We start from the raw sequence: 22,399 nt of genomic DNA, 5'->3' as shown, positions 1-22,399 counted from the left end.
AAGTGCAAGGACCCAGGTTCAATCCCTGGTACCAAAATAAATAAATAAATAAATAAATAAATAAATAAATAAATAAATAAATGAATGAATGAATGAATGAATGAATGAATGAATGAAAGAATGAAATGCTAGCTCAAACCAAAGACCAAGAAGTTTCTAGAGTGTTGCTGGTATGAGCCTGTTGTGAAAGACTGAAAAAATGAGACTGATGTCTAAAGGCAACAGCAGGACTGGATCTCTTACAAAATGGCAATGCTTTCTTCTTCTTTATTACTTCCAGGTTATAACCTTATTGGTTGGTACCAGCCACATCTGATCTTTTTCCTTCAGTTTGCTTAGGGAAATGTCAGCCATTCACACACACACACACACATACACATACACATACATGCACTCACACAGAACTGTGCTTCCCTAATCTGCTGGATGTTTCTCAATGAATTCAAGTTGAATTACCATGATTAATGGCCATGATCTAACCATAGTCAACCTGCCAACCAGACCTATCTCCTTAAATTATACTTACTCTCCAAATATAATAGCACTTAATATGACACAACTATTTGTGTACAGACGGAAACATTAATTTTCTTCCCAGAATAGAAGGTAGAGTTTTGGTCTGGGTGATACTGTCTATTCACCCTGATAGTGCATAACTTAAATATCATAATGTAAAAGTAACAATACTTAAATAGTGATATTACATTAATCAAAGTCGTACAAAAATAAGAAAATAATGATATCTGCATTTATATATATATATGCATAAGTATGTTAGAAAAATAGGAAATAAATACTCAAAACAATTATAAGCCTCATTTCTATAACTGATCATGTGATGTAACTGGTATTTATAACTACCTTCAACTACCCATTGTGGATTATTTGGCCTTCAGCAATCATCCCAGAAAGTCGTGATCCTTTACCTGGTGGGATAACTCATACCCCAATTCCTGAAGGTTCTGGGCAAATTGTCATCTTACCTGGACTGGGTTGTTGGAATTTCTCATTGATCTTAATAATAGAAAATGGTAATACTAGAAGAAACCCTAAGGAATCCTTTGTACTGCAAATAAATTCTTCCTTACCTCCATTATAGAATAGCAGTCCCATTTAGTATTCTGGATTAATCATATTTGCCAATGCTATAACTTCCTTCTCAGCTTGTTGGTTCAGGAATGAAGAACTCAGAATGACCAGGGTGAGCATTAGCTTCCAGTTCAATGGAATCCTTGCTGTGCCTCCTTGTAGACGTTTCCTCCATTCTGGACCTTAAACTTCTAGGGCTGCACAGAATAAGAGGAAAAAAAAAAAAAGGAAGAAAAAATTTTGGTAGCAGTTCACTAGAGGCAATAGTGAATAGTACAATTTCTATTCTCATATCTTGATTTTAGGACTATGAATTCTGGCTATGTGAGAAATAGTACCATATATTACATGCTGATTCAGAGTCCATAGAGCCTCTGGAGGGCATTCATCCAGTAATACAGGCAATTGCCACCTGTCTGGCAATTCAAAGTGCCACCCCAGGGTTTTATTAATCCAGCTCCTTTGAATGATGGGCTACATATAAGAGCAGTGGATTCTAAGAGCATCTGTCCATTGACAAATACTTTGGGCATGAAGTTTGTCCCTTGGTCAGAAGCAATACTGTGTGGAATACCATGATGGTTGATGAGACAGATGGTAAGTTGACAGATGATAGCTTTGACAGAAACATTACATGCAGAAAAGACAAATGCATACCCAGAATAAGTGTCTACTCCAATAAGAATGAAGAGCTACCCTTCTCATGGTATAAGAGGCTCTATGTATTCATTCTGCTACCAGATTACAGGATGATCAGCTCAGGGAGTTATGTCATATCAATGACTCAGTGTTGCTGTGCCGCTGCTCACGGATTAGGATTCAGAAATGGCTGCAGTCACTTCTACCTTGGTGAATGGATGGGGTTGAGCCCATCCATAGCCTCCATCCCTGCCACTAAAGCCACTTTGTTCATGGGCCAATTGGGCAATGACAAGGATGGCTAAAGAAAGCAGTTGAATGCTATCCACAGGACAAGTTTTCCTATCCACTTGATTATTAAAGTTCTGTTCTATTGACCTTTCCTTTTTGGTTGGCATTTACATGGGACACACATATGCTCACATGCTTCACAACATGTGGAGAGGTAAATCCACATAACTCTTACCAGAATGTCTTTGTCACCAAATTTCCAGTCATATTCTTTTCAAGTCGCTCACAATCCAGGAAGACCATTGACTACAGTCCAAGAATAAGCATACAGTTACACATTGGTCATTTTTTCTTCCAAACAAAATGTATAAGCAAGTACACTGCCTGAAGTTCTGCCCACTTTGAAGATTTTCCTTAACAACTGTCTTTAGGAGATGTCACAGAAAGGAGCTGTAGTATTTCAGCCATCTACTTTCAGGTGTTGCCTACATAATGTACAGAACCATCTGTAAATTATACACCAGTCTTCTCCTCCTCTGTCAATTGCTCGTACACCCATGAACCCAGAGTAGCAGGCTGGAAGACAAAAGCAATGTAGCATGAATAGGAACCATGGCAATTGGACCACTTCTCCCTGTGACATACTTGAATCTCCAAGACTTGCTTAGGCCTTGCAACACATAGTATATCACTTTCATTTTTCGATGGACTATTTCTATGTGTATCCAAATTTATGACTATGAGGGTGAAAAGCAGTCAGTTTACTATGAGCAGCTCCGGTTGCATGGTAACACAGTGGTCAAAGGCTCAATTTTCATTAAGGCCCAGGAGCTGTTTTTCAAAGAGAGAAGCTGTATATAGAGACAGCTAGAGCCATGCCTCAAAATTCTAAGGGTCTCCTGTGTGATACACTTCAGGTGAACTTTCAGAGTCTTTCTAAACATCCCCATCTGCCACTGATTCTTTAAGTAGTATTAAATCTTCCCAAGTGGGCAAAGCAGCTACACAAAGCCTGGACCTGTTGCAGAGCCTTCTCTTGTTCTAGGCCTAGTGAAAACTAAAACTACTGACTAATTCAGTAAATATGGCATAATAACATGCCAAAGTGAGGAATAAATTGAGACTTTTTTGGTTATAGGAGGGGCCAGATGCCACAATTTATCCTTCACTTTCGAAGGGATACTCAGCATATCCTATACTACAGGATTAGAAATTTCAGTGAGTAGAGGGCTCTTGAATATTAATTGAATTAATTTTCCATCCTCTGACATGCAGATGTCTTATGAAGAAGTCACCTGATTCAATTAGCATAATGTCATCAATGCAATGAACACTGTGATACATTGTGGAAGAGAAAGGCATTTATGATCTCTGTGAATTAAGTTGTGACATAGAACAGGAGAGTTCATATATTTATTTCTAAGTTAGAATAGTAAAGGTGTATTGCTAGTTTTGCAATTTCCTTCACACCATAGATTAGAAGACAATATAGTGATTCTGCCAAGTTATAAGTATATCTATCCCAATTATACATTCTGGAACTGGGGGAAATGATCACAGTATGAATTCTGAGACTTACTGGATCCACTGTGAGTTAAATAATGGCTGAAAATCCATTCACTACCTGAAAGCCATAGGCCCTCTTAATAAAAAAGAGTATCAAAAGGAGTATCTTTTTGGAGGCCATAATCGTATTTCAGATCTCTTGAACTCTGTTATTTCAGAACCAATGTCTAATGGTGCCCCAAATGTCTTTTTTCTAATTCAGTGTTTTTATTAGTACAGTTGTACAATATAAAATGTTTACATTGCTTGTGTAAGGGTGGTTCATAATTCTCTTTTCATTACTATTCACTCCCATCTCCTTTCATCTCTTCATCCCCTTCCCATTTGAGAAAGATTTATTTCCCTACTTGCTATTATAAATCTTTTATTTTGCTCTTTATTTATAATTTGGGTTTCTCATATAATAGAAACTATGTGATATTTAGGCTTGTCCATCTGGTTGATTTCACTTAGCATTATGGGTTCAAAGTCCATTGATTTTCCTACAAATGACTCAAATCTATCTTTATGGAAGAGTGTACTCCATTGTGTGTGTGATTACCACATCCCATCTGTTTGTGGACATGTAGGCATTCTGGTCTTCTGACCTTGACATTGATGTAAGGCATATATATAGGAATGATATATAGATCTCCAAATAATACGAAGGAAATATTATAACTCCCAATATACTAGATGTCTGATATACCGAGTTTGAGTTCTTTAATATCAGAGAATGAAATCTAGGTTCCTCATAGGTTAAGAATAGGACATATTTACTGAGGAAAAGATAGATTTTGTCTAAGAGAGACAGAGGGGACCAAAAAAGTGGATTGCCCAAAGATGCCACTTCTCAAGGACATTTTATAGAGTAAACTCATGAGGTGAGGCAGGTGTAAGGTGGGACAAAGCTTAATAAACTAATAAGATTACAAGAATAGTCACTTAAGTAATATTGATCCAATGGAAAATCACACAGTAAGTATGAGATGGGACAAAACTATGGCCAACCAATAAGATTACTAGTATAGACATTTAGGTAATATTAAGTAAATGGGGATCAAAAGAGGAAGCAAGTCATGTAGCCAGCATACATGGAACTAACAAGGACTTTTCCTGGAAGGGATAGGTCAGAGACCTTGCCTAGAAGAAATAGGTTGAGGTCTCAGTCCCCTATACAGGTAATTGATGCCTATTATTTACTATTTTCATTTATTTGTTTGTTTGTATGTTTTTTGAGACAGAGTCTCACTGCATAGTTCCAATTGCACTGGAACTCATGGTGTATCCCAGGCTGGTCTCAAATTCAAAGCAATCCTCTAGCCTCAGCTTTTCAAGTGCTGAGACTACAGGTGAGCACCACCATGCCTGGCTCGGATGGCTGTCTATTTAGAATAGCAATTACTCCTGTTCATTTCTAGGGGAAATATGTGGGGGTAGTCAGTTTTCTTTGTCTCAAAGCCTGACCTTCAAAGAACGTGTCTCTAGCCACAGTTGTGATGTGTTCTTATCCTCTGCATTGACTTCTTTGAGGGCCCAGCCAGTTCTGACTACCCATAATATTTCTAACTAACTAGCTGTCTACGGTAGCACAATTCATGAGATGCTGGTTTAGGCACTGGCAGAATGCAAGAGTTGTGGGGCCAGGAAGGCTTCCATTCAGACTTCAGAAGAAGGTCTGGGAGGCTACGCTGTGTGCCCCTAAGAGGGTAGTGTGTGAAGCTGTGAGTGTGAAGCCAAAGATTCATTGGAGACCCCAGAAGTTTGAAGAAGCCAGGAACGTGAATTGTGTAAGGAAAACTGCATGGAGTGAGCAAAGCAGGCTCAAGAGAAAAGCCATGAGAACTACAAGCACTGGCAGTACAGTAGAAGCAGAGGCACCAAAGCCCTTTGGAGGTCACATCTTGCCATAGATTACCCCAAATGCTGGACACAGAACTACTGCACTTAAAATTCACCTTGCTGTCTTGCCTCAGTCTCAATCCTGTCTATCCTCTTATTTCTGCCTTTTGGTATAGGAATGATTATCCTGTGCCATTGTATGTTGTGAGAGTTTAACTTTCTTTACAATTTTTGGACTGGCTTAAAGCTAAGAGTTTGCCTTACATCTTAGAAGAGACTCTGAACATAGACTTTTCAGCAATGCTTAAACTGTTAGGACTTTGTCAATGCTTAGAGATGTACTAAATTTATTTTTCATAAATAAATGTGCATGAGTCTTTTGGGGCCCAGGGTGAAACATTATGGCTTATATCCTGATGTCCTGCTAAATTCTCTTGTACTTATAGGTGGGATTTCTGGGAAATGGCTGGATCTAGTGTGTGTATATAGATTAAGGGTGTGTGATGGCTAAATTAATCCAGTGATGGGTTTTGCATAATTCTGATTGTGGATAATGGGAGGCACCACAAAAGGCTTGTAGCCTGGATAAAATATGATGGGGAAAGGAAAGAAGGCAGGATCTCTGTGTTGCTAACTCCTGCTTGTACTTACATTGACTGAAAGGCATTGCTCATTTATCAAGTTAAAATTTATTAGAGATGTTTATTTGTCTTGCATAATACTTGTAACAAGTTACTTGCAGTCCAAAGTTTAATTGTATTACATACAAGCTAGCATTTCTGCCTTGTCAACATTAGTAGATTCTTCAACATGGGCATTTACCATGTGACTCTTTTTTTTTTTTTTTTTTTGGTACCAGGGATAGAACTCTGGTCCTTGCGCTTGCAAGGCACGCCACCGAACCACTGAGCTAAATCCCCAGCCCCTACCATGTGACTCTTAATCCCTATATTTTTGCACCAATATCTCCTGCTATTTTATCACAAACCACCTTGGATGATGAATATGGACATACAGGACTTAATGTTTGCCCTGCTGGACTTTGAACTTGCTTTGGTTCCATTCTTTTCAATCCCCTCATCTGGCATGGGAATATATATTTTAGGCCACTATATTTGGGGAGTGTTTAATTTTCTTTTCATTTGCACAGGGGTTTTCAATAAATATTTGCTTTAAACCTCAGAGACCACATTAGACTTGGGCTTTTCAGCAATCTGATGGGACTTTAGCAACTCTTGGAGGTGGGCTAAATTCCTTTCATGTAAAAAGTGCATTAGTCTTTGGGGTGTACAAGGGACTCAATGTTATGACTGATGTCTAGATTACCTCCCCAAAGCTACATGTGGCTATGGGGGGGATTCACAGGAGGCTGTATCTAGAGTGTGTGATACTATGATTAAGTGTGTGATGCTGGGATTAGGAGTGTGTGATTACTAAATTAGGCCATTAGTTGGTTTGGCATAGTTCTGGGTGTGGATCATGGAAGGACCAACCTGGGTGTGAGTGCTACCCATGCAGAGTGCATGTAGCCTGGATAAAATATAAGGAACAGAAAGAGGGCTGCTTTTATCATTTGCTCCTCTGCTGCCTTATGACCATTGTGGACTCCTTCTCTTCTGCAATGCCCCTCTGTCAGGCCACCCTGCTTTGGAGTCAGCCAATTATGAATTGAAACCCCTATGAACTGTGTTCTACAAAAAATTTTCCTCTTTTTACTTTGGGTGCTGGGCATTATATCTCAGCAATCCAAAAAGTAACTGACACAAATAATCTTGCATGATTTGAAAAATAGTGATATAAGTCTCTTAAAACTATGATTCATTTACTTCATTCTCCCTCTTTCTCATCACATTTTATTTCTCTATTATAATCCCACAGCAGAGAATACTTTAAATATTCAATATTTTTTTCAAAATAATTTAAATACATGCATATACATATAACAACTTTGCAAAAGGACTTTTTCAATTTACCTAGATAAGGACCATTATTTGTTATTTATCTTTTAAAAAAGATATCACATCATCTATCTGCTACAATTTTCATTAAAATATTTTAGCATTCATGGGCCAGTGATTTGGCTCAGTGGTTCTGCCACCTGCCTCATGAGGGCAAGGTCCAGAGTTCAGTCCCTGGTTAAAACAAAAAAGTTTAGAATTGGGGACTAATAATTCTAACCTGTGATTGAGCTGAGTCTGGGCTTTGCCACAGCTTCAATTCAGTGTACCACTAATATTTTTGGTTGTGAGATTAGATCTTTCTCAGCAGTAGTGTTAATGAACTGCTAGGTGATCCTTTTGTTTTATGGACATTTTTTAGCTTTTCAAACTGTGTGAAATTCTGATTTACAATTCTTCTGGCTGGAGGGTCACTAGGTAATTTCCCTTGCTCCACAGTCATGCTCTGTGCTTTCTGAGCATGAAGACGTCTCTCTTTGGTCCTTTGCCCTTCTCATTTGAGAGGTAAATACCTTACTTTGTATGAAAACCTGAAATTAATCAGATAGATTTGTCTCAGCCTGGTACAGAAAAATCTTAGCTGTCAGCCTTGATATACTGTCATTGAGCATATGATGAAGTCAGAAACAACTCTTGACATACTCAACTGCCTCAAATTTGATAAAGGAGCCAACCATCCTCACTGGAGAAAAGATAATTATTTTTTTCTAGGAAAGAATACACACATCAGCCTAGTTCTTTCCAAATTCATTCTCTTGAAAAGATTCTTGTTTTTATTGCTCTGTTGGTGGTGCAGTCTTAAAGCTCTGTAATGTGATTACAGGACAGAGGGAGGTGATTAGTAGTGGGGTCAAGTGTTCCATATGTAGAGAGATGTTCACTAAAGTACCCTGTTTTCAGCCCCACATCTCAGCCCTAGTCTCCATTGCATGTGATTTTTCCAGTTCCACATGACAGATTGTACTATTGTCCTTGATATACTGACATGATTCTGGGGCATTTGAACTGCTACTTCCTCAATCCTGGTTGATTGATATTAACTTCCATTTTATAATTCATTAACTAATCATTATGTATTCCATTAATCCTTATTTTTTTCTTTTCTGAGATTTTATTAAAGACATTCCTGAGGACTCATTCGATGCACCACACTGCAAAATGGATCAGCTGATGGCTACTCCTCTGAGTGCACTTGCTGGTGAGCCCGTGCATATCCGAGTTACAGGCCTGAGTCCTTTCAAGGTGGTGAGCCTACAGGCATCACTGAGCCATGAAAAGGGGAACCTGTTTTGTTCTCAGGCCTACTATAAGGCCAATGAAGCTGGTGAGGTAGACTTGGAGCGTGACGCTGCACTTGGAGGTGACTACGCGGGAGTCCACCCCACGGGACTATTCTGGTCCTTGAAACCTGAAAAGCTGTTAACAAGACTGATAAAAAAAGATGTGATGAATAGCCCATTCCAGGTCCAATTAAAAGTCTGTGAACCACGTCCTCCAATAAGACATGAATTGTCCATTGATCCAATTGCCAGTGTGACCTTGGAAAGGTGGTATGCGGCACCTGGTGTCACACGGATTCAGGTGAAGGAAGGCCTCCTCCGGGGAGTCCTCTTTTTTTTTTTTTTTCCTCTTTTTATTGAGTTCATTGGTACAATCTAGGTCCACAATACAGTTGCATTCATTAATGGGATCCTGTACTTCACATGACAGTTCTTGGTTCTCATTTTTTCCCCTTGTCTCTGCCCTCCCTTCACCCCTCCTCCCCTCCCCATTTTGGGGAGCCTTCTTTATTCCTCCAGGTGACTGAATGATTCTGCTTATTGTTATCCTGTGTTTTCCTCTTTTAAATGATTAATCGCTCTAAAATTTTATCTTAAATGTGCCTAATACATATTGCTCAACTTTCTTAGAGTGAAACTTTATTTCTTTTCTCTCTCATTGAGTTTATTGGTACATTTTAGGTATACAGTACAGTTACATTCATCACTGAGATCTTGTACCTTTACATGACAGGTCTTGGTACCCATTTTTTCCCCTTGTTGCTGCCTTCCCTTTCCCCCCTCCTCCCTTCCCTATTTACAGTTACTTTATTTCAATTTTTTAATTTTCTCATGTTTTTTCTTTTCCCTTATTACCTTTCTCCTACCCTTCCCACTTTCCCTACACCTTTATCCCTTTTCTTCCTATTTAACACTGTCAATTATGTCATTAGGATCTTATATACCATTATACTTTTTCACACCAGAGAAACCATTAGGTATTTACATATGTGTGACTTATTCATTTCACTTAGGAGTATATCTTCAATATGTATCCATTTTCCTATGAATGAATCTAATTTCTCATTCTTTGTGGCTGAGTAGTATTCCATTTTATAGAAAAACCACATCTTCTTGATCCAGTCTCCAACTGATAGGCAAATGGGCTGTTTCAAAGTTTTAGCTATTACAAACTGTGCTGCTATAAACATAGGTGCACATATATCATTGTGATATAATTCTTTTAATTATTTTAGAAAGATACCCAGCAGAGGAATAGCTGGGTCAAATGGAACCTCTAGTCCCAGCTCTTTGAGGTATCTCCATATTGATTTCCATAGTGGTTGCACCAGTCTGCACTCCCACCAAAAATGGAGAAGGGTTCCTTTCTCTCCACAACCCCGTCAACATTCGTTATTCATTGATTTCTTGATAGCAGCCATTCTTTGTGGGGCAAGGTAGAATCTGTGTTGTTTTCATCTGCATCTCTCGAATGACCAGTGATGTGGAACATTTTTTCATATATTTACTTGCTGCTTTTTACTTCTTTGTCTGAGAAATGTCTGTTCATTTCAGATGCCCAGTTTTGAATTGGGTCTTTATATTTGGGGGGGCTGATTTTTTTGAGTTCTTTATATATTCTAGATAATAGTCCTTTGTCTGAGGAGCAGCTGGTTAATTTTTTTCCCATATTGTAGGTTGTCTTTTAGTTCTGTTGATGATTTCTTTTGCAGTGCAGAAGCTTTTTAATAAGATGAGATCCCATTTGTTGATTCTTTCTGCTAGTTCCCGTGCTGCTGAGGATTTCTTCATAATGTCTTTTCCTATGCCAATGTTGTGAAGCTTTACTTTGATTGGAACTTGCACATTGTAATATTCTGATCTAACTCAAGTTTTACTACAATAATTTGGGAGCTTGTGTAATGCTATAAATATATAGAGGGATAATTGAGTCTCTACATCATGTGATTTCCAAAGCCTTGGATTCAGGTTGTTTGTCTGCAGTGTATCCTGGCTATTGGAAGATACATCTCAATATCGTAGAAACCATGAACTTCAATTTCAATGTGTACTACTGCATTGTTTTCATGGCAAGCTGGTGATGTGATTGACTGCAAGTTTGCAACAAACTCATAGGATTCGTAGACACTTCATCTCTGGATATATATTACCTATTCAGAGAACATTCCACACACAAGATAACGAACCATGCTTCCTTATGGAAATACTGGCCAGAACACTCATTTATTTCCCTATGTGATTTCTACACACTGTTAAGAAGTTTGAAACATTTATCGGCCAGATACACTGTGAGCATAAGTGAAAGAAAGATAATTTCACAGAATAATTCAGAGGGCCTAGATTTCAGATCTGTCTGAGTTCCCATTCTTCAGACAAATACTTTGGTCTGGCACAAAATCATTTCCTCCTCTGGATGTAATCTACCTATCATCCATCTATTATTTATTTATGTATTTATATTCATATATAACAGTTCACTTGTAGAACTGAGAGTTACAAATGTAGGAGGAATAACCACTTGCCTTTCCAAATTCTCCATTGTTGACACTTGTTTGGATGAATGTGAGATTAGAAGGCCTAATAGTTATCATATAGATTGCATTTTTGTTTGTAGAGACCCAAAAGAAGTAGCACAAAAGCAGTTTTTAAAAATGTTTTACCCTTATAAACACAATTAGATTGGTGCTGGATTCTCAGTTTAGGAAGATACTCCAGTTTAGTGTATGCACTTTGTGAACACCTTACTACACTGCATATGCTGAATTGTGTTTCAGGAATTTATTTTGTGGGAAAATAAGAAAATATTCTGTGGGGTCAAGAAGAGTTGAATGAAACATCAAAATATTTCTTATATGTAACAGTCTTTCTAGATAAAGGACTCACAATCTTAAATATGCATTCCATTTCTGTTAATCAGAAGATACAAAACATCCTTACTCATTTCCTCAAATGGTATTTTTAAACTAAGATATATTAAGTATCATTTTATATTTCTTTTTTGAAAGTCAATAGAACTCTTTTGAAAAAGCCCCCTATCATCATCAAAAATCAAATCTCTCAGATAAACACAAATGGGGCCAGTCATTAGCTAGTTATGTATACTTGAATACTCTCAATAATTTCACCATATATTTATTTTAGTTTATGAGCTCTGATTTATTGTGGAAATAAGTCACCTACAATAACTACAGTAAGTGACTGGAGAGTGATACTCTGCTCATCCCTATTATTTTTTACTATATATTATATTTCAAAGAATAGAAAGTATTCTCAGATAAAAGAGCTTATCATTTATATCTACTTACAAGGAGAATTTCATCACTGTATAATCATGTGAGTGCAATGTAGTGGTATTTTTTTCTTTTTATTGAGTTTATTGGTACATTTTAGGTACACAATACAGTTACATTCATTACTGGGATCCTGTACCTTCACATGACAGGTCTTGGTTCTCATTTTTTCCCCTTGTCCCTGCCCTCACTTCCCCCCTTCCCCATTTACAAACACTCTATTTCCATTTTTTTCATATTTTTTCTTTTCCCTTATTCCCTTTCCCTTACTCTTCCCACTTTCTCTACAACTTTAGCCCTTTTCTTCCTATTATGTAGTGGTATTAAATCAGAGTTTTAGCCAAAGTAATCATCAAAGATAATTGATGCATTATCTTCTTTTAGAGCCCAGTTAAATCTGTTGAACTACTTCCTATATCAGCCATCTTTTCATTATGTAATACATGACTGAGATAATCAATTTATAAAGAGAAAATACAAAAAGAAAGAAGTTTATAAAGAGAAAACTTATAAAGAGAAACTGACTCACAGTTTTCAAGGTTTTAGTCCATGAACCTGGCTCCTTTGCTTTGGGAAAAGCGGCACAATTCAGCAGAACTGTGTGACGGAGCAAATTTGCTCACCTACTGGCCATAAAGCAAAAGAAAAGAAAGGTAATGAGCTGAAGAGTCACTATGATGGCAAAGCTAAGTATCTGGAGACTCACACTAAGTCCTACCCCTTACAGGTTCGATCACTTCCCAATAATATCATCTAGGGTTTAAATCTAACAATTAGGCCCCAATGGGACATTCAAGATGCAAATTATAGCACTTTATATCAGTAAGATGCATGTATGTGTGTGTGCATGTGTAATTTAAGGCCTTTATAGATATCCTGAACCCTATTCATATACCTTATATATGTTAGAAACCCTCATCCAATTCTTTGATATTCTTTAATCTAAGACTATAGAGATGAGCCCCATTCTTCATGGCTGCAGGGTTTAACATGTTAGAGACTAGCTTCCCCAAAACTTCTAGATGTTGTGTATCTTATAACATAACATTAACTAAGCATTAGTTGTGCCCCATATTTGAGATTCTATTTGAAATTATTCATTAATTCTGTATACCTAGTGCAATTCTTCCTGGTGTATTCCTATTTTTACCTATGTTTCCCTCACCATCTTTTCATATATAGTCCATTTATATTCTTTTTCAGGAGAGGGCCGTTTCCCAGGGGCAATTGATTTGTTTGGCTCTACTGGTGGACTAATTGAATTCTGGGACAGCCTACTGGCTAGTCATGGCTTTGCTTCCTTGGCCTTGACTTACTATGCCTATGAAGACCTGCCTTCCAAACTGAAGAAAGTGGATTTAGACTATTTTGAGGAAGCTATATATTTTCTCCTAAGCCATCCTAAGGTAATTTGCTTCTTTCATCCACTTAAACTTCAGTTTAAACAACCATAATATTCTGTTTACAGTGCCTTTGAAGTTCTATTATATAACCTATTTCTTTCATTACTTATTTCTTACCAAGTATCTTTGCTTCAGTAAAATATAATGCATAATATGTTAGACTGTGACCACCATAATATCAAAAGTCATTGGCTTTGAATTTAGATAGCAAAGACTTGTATTTCTGGCTTCATCTCATGTGGTTGAGGGAATTTGGGCAATCACTGAGTTATAACTTCTCAACTTTAGTGTTTCTTAATCATGTAAATAATACTGTATATGATTATTTCATAATGTTATGGTGAGATTTAAAGGGGTTATATATGCAAATTGATTATAATAATACCTGACTACAATAAACAATAAACACTGGTAAAAAAAATATTGTCGTCATCATCATCATCATTTTTCTCATCACCATATTTAATCGAGATAATGTATTTCATTGTAGAATGGGTCTGAATTTTTCTTATCTAACAGTACTTAAACATAATACAGTAGTACTTTCCTATTCAAGTAAATTCTTTATATCTTAAAATATATGCCTTGCTGCTATAGAAGCATTAGTGTTATTATTCATTGTAAATTTTTAATTTTAAAAAATAGCAGTAATCTAAGTAGTAAATTTTTTTGTTTTGAGGATGACAAAGATATACTCAGGATTTTAACAAGATAAGCAACATGTGCAAACCACTGATGTGCTAAAATTTTAAATGGCTATATTAAATTGCCTATAATGGAAATATCTCTGAATTATTAGATAGGCTGTTACAATAATGGTAGTCATTTGGCTCATTTGGATGAAAAAATAGGGAGGTTATATAATTCTGTTTTTCATTTTCATTTGATACTTTTCTCCCTGGCTGATGCATCAATGTTGTTGTAAAGTCACCTAGAAACTGAGTATTTTCACCTTGCTTCACACAATCTCCTCTGCAGGATGATTGACCAGAGCTTTTTCATTTCCTTATTTACCTACCTATTTATTTTAAGTGAGTTCTATGAACTTCAAATTTCTTGTCCCCAAATTTGGTGGTAGAAGTTGTAACCTTATTTATCTTTCTTACAAAGTTTACAAATATATTATATAAAATCTGCACATTCTAGAGTAACTTGTTTTTGTCCATTAAAATAGTAGTTTTACTTGATCTTTCATGACCAAATGCATGCATTCGTATGTCTTCTTTCCATAGGCTCCACTACTTTTTATATTAAGACAAAGACATAGAATTTTGAGACAGATGGGTTTGGGAAATGGAAAATGTTAATCAAAGTATACAAAACTTCAGTAATGCAGGAGGAAGATTTTATTATCTTTTTCACAGCATAAAAATCATAATCATGGTTATAATCATAACATATTGCTTCTTTCAAAACTGTTAAAAGTCTAGATGTTAAATATTTCCCCACAAAGAAAATAGAACTGTATTTATATACCATATTGTACCTTATAAATATATATATAATTGATATTGTTAATTAAAACTCAAAACTTAAAAGCACAAATTTCAAATCTTTAAATAACTTTTTAATTCATTCAAAGCACTTTTAATATGCAGGATTAGAAATAGAGGGCATATATAATCTACTTCTTTTGTTTAGTTTTGTTCCCCTTAACCTAATTATTTCTCACATTTCAGTTAGCTGTGCACAAGTGGTACATACAATCATGTGTTTCTAAAGAGTAGGAAAGCATATCTATGAAAAACCAACAGCAAGCATCACACTAAATGGTAAACAACTAAAAACCTTCAAGCAAAATCAGGAACAAGGCAATGATGTCCACTGTCACCACTCCTGTTCAATATAATTTTGGAAACATTAGCCAAAGCTTAGACAAGAGACAAAAATAAAAGAAATAAAAATAGAAAAGGAAGAAGTTACACTGCCATTATTTATTGATATGATATTCTACATAGAAGTCACAAAGAACTCTGCCAAAAAAACTTCTAGACTTCATTGAGAGATTGAGTAGAGTAGCTGGATACAAGGTAAACACTCAAAAATCAATTGCCTTCTTGTACAAAAATAACAGACTCACTGAGAATGAAATTAGGAAAACAATCCCTTTCACAATAGCATCCAAAAAAGTGAAATATCTAGGAATGAATTTAACATAGGAATCAAAAGAACTCTACATTGAGAACTATAAAACTCTGAAGAAAGAGATTGAAAAGGATATCAGAAAATGGAAGGAAATAACATGGTGAAAATGGCCATATTTCCAAAACTATTATACAAATTCAATGTAATCCCAATTGAAATCCCAAGAGTATATGTCACAGAAGTAGAGAAAACAATACAAAAATCAATTTGGAATCAGAAGAGACCTAGAATAGCAAAAGAAATTCTAAGCAACAGATATGGCAGGGGACATCACAATCCCCAATTTAAAACTATACTACAAAGCCACTGTGATAAAAACAGCATGGTACTGGCAAAGAAACAGACCTGAAGATCAGTGGAATAGATTAGAAAAAAAAGAAACAAGGCCAGGGATTTAGCTCAGTGGTTCCACCACCTTCCTCAGAAGCACAAGGTCCTGAGTTTGATAACTGGTTAAAAAAAAAAAAGAAGATGCAGAAACAACTCCAGACATACTCAGCTACCTCATCTTTGACAAAGGAGCCAATCATCCTCACTGGATAAAAGATAGCCTATTCAATAAATGGTGTTGGAAAAATTAGATTTCAACTTGCCAAAGATTAAAACTAGATCAATATCTTTCATCATGCACTAAACTAAATTCCAAGTGAATTAAAGATCTAAATATTAAAACAGAAACACTAAACTTGCTGGAAGATGTTAGGAAGAACGCTTGAAGACATTGACATAGGAAAAGCCTTTATGAACAAATCTTCAGTAGCACAGGAACTAGCAAAATAATCAACAACTGGTATCTCATCTTTTCATAAAGCTTCTGCACTGCCAGAAAAATACCAGCAGAGCTAAGAGACAACCCACAGTGAGGAAAAAAAGCTTACCAGCTGTTCTTTAGACAAAGTTCTACTATCTAGAATAAAAAATCAGATCCACCAAACATAAAGACCCAATTAAAAAATGGACATGCTGAAATGAACAGATATTTCTCAAATAAGCATTATGAAAAAATATTCAACATCATCTGAGAGATACAGATTCCATCTCACCTCAGAAAGAATGGCTGCTATCAAGAAATCAACCAATGACATATGCTGGCAAGGTTGTGGGGAGATAGGAACCCTTCTTCATTGTTGGTGGGTGTGCAGACTGATGCAACCACTGTGGAAATCAATATGAAGATACCTCAAACAACTAGGATTAGAAGCTCCATTTGTCCCAGCTATTCCTCTGCTGCATATATTCCCAAAAGAATTAAAGAATCATACCACAGTGATATATGCTCACCCATTTTTGTAGTGGCACAGTTTGTAATAGCTAACATTTGGAAACAGCCCAAGTGCCCATCAATTGGAGACTGGATAAAGAAATGAGTTTGTGTTTTTAGATAAAATGGAGTACTCCTCAGCTGTAAAGAATGAGAAACTAGAGATATTTATAGCTAAGTGGATCCACATTGAGGCCATACTCTTTTTTTTTTTTTTTGAGGCATACTCTTAAGTTAAATTAATGGGACACACATGCATAAATACTAAATAGTTTCACTTGTATGAAAAACTAAAAGTGTGAATAAGAATCAAATATATACAATTGGTATTGTGTAATAGGAAGAAACAGTCTAAAGAAGTAGGGGAAATAGGAGGAGTAGGGGAAAGGTAAAAAAAGGAAAAGAAAAATACAACAAATAGAAAAACATGTAAACAAAGTCTTTGTAAATACATAGGATGGAGGGCGTGAAGAGAGGGCAGGGTACTGGGGAAAATAAGAACCAAAATACATTATGTAAAGGTACAAGATCCTGAATCAGAGGCACACCCCATAACATCAGTGAGTGTGCACAGATCCTGAGGAGAAGCACTGTGGTCTAGACCAACATGGCTGCAGGAAGATCCCAGCCAGGGATCCACCCCACTGCCAGAGGCTGAGGTAAACCTGCCCAGCCAAGGCAGAAACAAGAAGATGCAGAAACAAGGCCAGGGATTTAGCTCAGTGGTTCCACCACCTTCCTCAGAAGCACAGGAAGGAGCTATACAGGTGCACAAGCTTCAGTAAGAGGCTTGCCCCATACAATCAGTGATTTGAACCCAAGAATTATTGTTTTGGAAAACAGCAGAGAAAAAAACCTCTTGGTGACTTTCTGGGTGAGCAAAAAGTTGTCTCAATAAAGGCACAGCAGGCTGCATCTGTTGAAATGACAAGACGCAGAAACAAGTTCCAAAACCAGACACCCAGATAGCCTAAGACAACCCCAAAGGCAAACCAGATGGAACAATCTTATACTCAACCACCTGGACTGCTTGAACTGATAACAACAGAAATTGTTCCCATAGTGCAAGAAATGATTAATACATCCAGAGTGGACACAGATAAAAAAATAGAGGAGCTGAGAAATATGATGGAATCCCAATATAAGAAACAAATGGAATCCATAAAACAGATGCAAACATATTTCCAGGACATTAAAAGCCCCAATGAAAGCTTATGTAGCAGAATGACCCAATATGAAGACAGAATTTCAGATATAGACAATAGGATTGCAATTAGTGGCCAGGTAAAGAAACATTTCTTAAAAATAGTAAGGGACCATGAGAAACCAGTTCAATAGGTGATAGATGATGCAAAGAAGAATGTAAGACTTTATCAGAGTTAATAAAGAAACAGGAGAGAGTGCAGACTACATTAAAAAAATTCATAGAAGTAATGGCAGAAAACTTCCCAAGTAGGGGAAACCATTTTGACATACAGATGAGTGAGGCATTTAGGACTCAAATTAGCTGTGATAGAAAAATATACACATCAGCATATAATAGTCAAGATTCCCAAAACCCAACAGAAGAACAAAATTCTACAAGCAGAGAAAAGGAACAAATCACATACAAAGGAAAGCCCATCAGAATCACAGCAGACTTCTCAACACAAACCCTTAATGAAAGCAGAGCATGGAGTGATGTATTTCAAGCCCTAAAGGAAAGCAGCCTCTAATCCACATTGATGTACCCTGCAAAACTATCTTTCAAAATGACAGAGAAGTAAGATACATTTGTGACAAAGAGTACCTTAGGAACTTCATAAATACCAAACCAACACTCCAAAAAATTTGAAATGACAATGAAGATTACAACCCCAGGAAGTCCAGCAGAATTAATCCATTGGTCATGACAAGAAATTAAATGCAAAGGGGGAGAGCTCAACAAAAAGAAAAAGTCATGACAAGGATACGTCAATACATATCAGTTATATCCATCAATGTTAATACTCTCAATTCACCAATCATAAAAATAGATTGGCAGAATGGGAGAAGCAAGACCCAAAAGAAACACACTTAATTCAGAAAGCAATTAGTAGACTGAAAGCTAAACGGTGGAAAACAATACTCCATGCAACAGGAACGCCCCCAAAAGCACGAGTAGCTATCCTCTTTGCATGTCAAATGGATTTGAAACCAACACTAATTAAGAGAGTCAAAAAAGGACACTACATCCTTGTAAAGGGAACAACCCAAGAGGAAGAGATAACAATCATTAATATATATGTACCAAACACTAGTGTGGCCAACTATATAAAACAAATACTAATGGACATGAAAAATCAAAGAAGCACTAACAATATAATGGGGTACTCCAATACCCCACTGTCACAAATAGATCAACTGGACAGAAAATAAACAACAAAATGCTAAAGTTCAATCAAACTCTTGAACAGATGAAATTAACAGAGTGTTCTGTGCTACAAAATCAGAATACACATCCTTTTCAGCTTTACATTCATCATTTTCCAAAATAAACCACATACTTGTTCATAAAACATATCCAAGTAAGTGCAAAGGAATTGAAGTTATCCCCTGTATATTATTAGACAATAGTGTGATGAATTTGGAGATCAATAGCAGAAGAAACTGCAAGAATTTCACAGACACATGGAAATTGAACAACAAACTTCTGAATAAACAATGAGTCACAGAGGATATTAGAGGGGAAAAATCAGACAGTTCCTTCAATTAAGTGACAATCAAATACAATATATCACAATCAAGGAGACACAATGAAAGCAGTCTTACAAGGGAAATTCATAGTACTGAATAGACACATTAGGAAAACAGAGTTAGTGCAATGATACAACCTGATGCTGAACCTCAAGCTTCTAGAAAAAGAAGAGCAGGACAATCTTAGAGCTCACACAAGGGAGGAAATTATAAAGATTAAAGCAGAAATCAAGGCAATGGAGATTAAAAGAACAATATAAAAAAATCAATGAAGCCAAGAGTTGGTTCTTTGAAAGAATAAATAAAATTGACCAACTCTTAGCCAACCTTATCAAAAAAAAAAAAAAAAGAAAGAAAGAAAGAAAGAAAGAAAAGGCCCAAATCTGTGCAATTAGGAAAGAAAAGGGTGAAGTTGCAATGGATCCAGCAGAAATCTAGAGGATCATCAATACCTACTTCAAAATCTTTATGCCAATAAGATGGAAAATAGAGAAGAAATGAACAAATTGTTAGAATTACCTGAATTACCAAAGTTGATCTAAAAATTCTAAATGACCCAATATCAATCAATGAAATTGAAAGCATAATTAAAAACTTACCAACTAAGAAAAGTCTGGGCCCTGATGGATGCACTGCTGAATTCTCCAAGGCATTTAAAGAGCAACTATTGCCACTACTGTTTAAACTCTTCAATGAAATTGAAAGGGAAGCAATACTCACAAATTCATCCCTGGAAGCAAGCATCACCTTTATCCCCAAAGCAGAGAAGGACCCAACCAAAAAACAGAACTATAGGCCAATCTCACTAATGAACATAGATGCAGAAATCCTTAATAAGATACTTGCAAATAGAATGCAGAAGATCATCAAGAAGATCATTCACCCTGTTAAAGTGGGATTCATCCCAGGGCTGCAGGCATGGATGGTTCAACATACACAAATCGATAAATGTAATCTCCATATTAATAGTAAATGTAAATTAATAATAAATATAATCACCATATCAACAGAGTCAAGGATTAAAAACCATATGGTGCTCTCAGTAGATGCAGAAAAAGCATTTGACAAAATCCAACATTCATTCATGATAAAACCCTAAATAAAATTGGAATAGATGGTCTCTACCTTAATCTGATAAAAACCACCTATGAAAAACCAACAGCCAATATTATTCTAAATGGTCAAAAACTTCATGCTAAATTCTGGAGCAAGATAAGGATTCCACTATGACCACTTCTTTTTACTATAGTTTTGGAAACTTTAACCACAGCAATTAGACAAGAGACAGAAATAAAAGGAATAAAATAGGCAATGAAGAAGTCAAATTGTCATTATTTGCAGATGACATGATACTCTATATAAAAGACCCCAAGAACTCCACCAAAAGCCTTCTATACTTAATAACCAAATTCAGTAAAGTAGCTGGATACAAGGTTAATACACAAAAATCAATAGCTTTCCTGTACATGAAAAACAGACTCCCTGAGAGAGAAATGGGGCAATGAATTCCTATCACAATAGCATCCAAAAGTTTGAAATACCTAAGAATCAACCTGACAAAAAAATGAAACACCTCTACTCTGAAAAGTACAGCACTCTGAAAAAAAAGAGATCAAAGAGCATATCATAAAATGGAAAGATATCCCTTGTTCCTGAGTAGAAAGAATCAATATATTGAAAATGACCATACTTCCAAAACTGCTATATCAATTCAATGCAACCCCAATTGGAATCCCAGCAGCATACTTTACAGACATTGAGAAAACAATCCCAAAATTCATTTGTAACATGAAGAAACCTAGAATAACAAAAACAATTTTAAGCAATAAAGAGAAAGTAAGTGGTATCACAATCCCCAACTTGAAACTATATTACAAAACTACTGTGATAAAAGCAGTATGATACTGTCAAAGAAACAGACCTGAGGCCCAGTAGAATAGATTAGAAGATGCAGAAACAACTCCAGACACACTCAGCCACCTCATCTTTTACAGAGGAGCCAAACACCCTCAGTGGAGGAAAGATAACCTCTTTAATAAATGTTACTGGAAAACTGGATTTCAACTTGCCAAAGGTGAAAGTCAGACCTATATCTCTCACCATGCACTAAACTAAAATTGAAATGGATTAAAGATCTAAATATTAAAACAGAAACACTAAACTGGCTGGAAGAGAGGTTAGGTAGAACTTTTGAATACATTGGTGTAGGAAAAGATTTTATGAACAAAACTTCAGTTGCCCATGAACTAGCACAAACTATCAACAACTGGGATCTCTTCTTATTAAAAAGCTTGTGAACAGCAAGAGAAATGGCCAATAGTATGAAGAGACAACTCACAATGTGGGAAAAACTTTTCTAACCATATTTTGCTGTTTCCCACCTTATATTTCAAAATCAATGATGAAGATCTACCTGTGATTGACTAAGTGCATTGCTTTGTGTTGCCTCAGTTTTTTCATATGTGCCTCACATGGTTAGTCCATTAGAAATATTTTGGCTATCTTTCTTAGGAATGTGCTGAGAGTGGTTTAAAGGACATCAATATTAGGTTAGGTGTTTCATCTTTCATGTAACAGAACTGGAGAATGGTGTCTACCACTGGAGTTTTTAGTCAAGGACACCATTGACAATTCTGAAATTTTATGGCCTTACTCTCTAGGTCCGAAGACGGTTATGGCAATGTCAGTCATTAAGTCATAATGTCATCATCCTAGTCTGAAAAGAACGATGAAGAACACAGGCTTTTCTTCATGATTCTGTCATTTTGCATAGTTGGAGAGTTTAAGGAAGTATTCCAATGAAGATATGGGAATCTCAACTCTCCCCACCCACAGATAAATTGTATGTTTGCTGACTTCCTGCACAGATAAAGAATTTCTGAGGGGCACTGGTGAGAAGTATAAGGAGGTTTATTAGGCAGAATTTAAAAAAAACACATTCAGAGAGAGTATACTTTGGGTCATCAAGACAGAGGTGCATTATGGCCTAGAGCTCGAGATA

General features: G+C 36.3%; 1 pseudogene; it reads left to right on the top strand.

Moving 5' to 3' along the window:
• Positions 1 to 8,462: 8,462 nt before the first annotated feature.
• Positions 8,463 to 22,399, top strand: part of LOC104855550 — an 18,205-nt pseudogene continuing 4,268 nt past the window's right edge.

Source organism: Fukomys damarensis, unplaced genomic scaffold, assembly GCF_012274545.1.
Source record: "Fukomys damarensis isolate Sample0158 unplaced genomic scaffold, DMR_v1.0_HiC HiC_scaffold_36, whole genome shotgun sequence".
NCBI lineage: Eukaryota > Metazoa > Chordata > Mammalia > Rodentia > Bathyergidae > Fukomys > Fukomys damarensis.
Note: the sequence above shows the minus strand (reverse complement) of the source record. Positions and strands in the feature narration are given on the sequence as shown.